Below are 1,195 nucleotides of genomic sequence, written 5' to 3' on the forward strand. Positions count from 1 at the left end.
CTGTTAATTTTTTTTAACCTTTTACCGCTGCAAAAAAAACTATTGCGATTACTCCGTGAGCTTATAATGGGAATTTCAACGTCGAGTCCAAATTTCACCAATTTAAAAGTTGATCTTGCTATTTTTTTGAGTTTTTGTTGCATGATATGGAAGGGATACTATGAGGATATTATGAGGATATTATATAGAGTATCCTTTCCGTTCACTCAGTCCGCTAGGGTCCAGCAAAAATCAGCCATCATAGCTTCATTCCATTTACCTTATTATCGCTGTTCCATCACATTTTTGTCTTGATGGGACCCTTACCCTTACCCTTGCTCTTAAATGTAATCTCCACAGTTTTCGAGAAACTTATCTAAGTGTGAATCGAGAAAATGTAATTTGAAATTCATTAAACAACCAAAATTTGTATGAGCCTTTACCATCTTGACTACATTTTTTTGTAGCCAGGTCTCTTAAAGTTAACTAAAAAATTCGTTGCTACTGCTTTGAAACTTTCCCAAGATTCCTTTTCAACATTTGTCATTTGAGTGTCAAATTTAGAGTCTTTAAATAGCGTACGAATCTGTGGCCCACCGAATACACCTTCATTTAATTTAGCATCAGCTATAGGTGGAAATCTCTGACCAATATCCTATTCCAATGGCATAAAATGCATGGCTCTCTCGTGAAACTTGATTGCTGTCCGAGTAGAATAGTAAGGATTTTGAAATCGCCACAGATGAGCCATTTGTGCTCTGCGTAATTCAATTTCTCTAAAAGTATTTTAAGATGTTTATACTCCTCTTTTAAACTAAATTTTAAACTACATTTTGAAGCGTCTTTAAAAAGTATCCAGCCTTCATCTCTATACACATATTTTTCAAGCAACTCATTAACTTTCTTACATCAATACAATGAACCAATAATGCCTCTTCATCTTTAGTCTCTTCACCTTCTTTTTTATCTCCATCGCGATAAAATGTGACTATCACGTTTGGTTGTAAAAGAATGCTTTTCTTAAGAAATGAAGCAGCAAATTCTGAACGATCTTTTGTTAATCCTAGATGCCTAAAGAAATCATTTAATTCCGACTGCGATATTAGCAAATGAGTTTTCGATTTGTCGTTATATGCTTCCTAATCATCTTCTTCTTCGTGATTGTCATCATTGGCATCGCTTTCGCGGCCTTCTGCAGAATCGCCATCATGGGCAT

This window comes from Belonocnema kinseyi, chromosome 7, assembly GCF_010883055.1.
Source record: "Belonocnema kinseyi isolate 2016_QV_RU_SX_M_011 chromosome 7, B_treatae_v1, whole genome shotgun sequence".
Classification (NCBI taxonomy): domain Eukaryota; kingdom Metazoa; phylum Arthropoda; class Insecta; order Hymenoptera; family Cynipidae; genus Belonocnema; species Belonocnema kinseyi.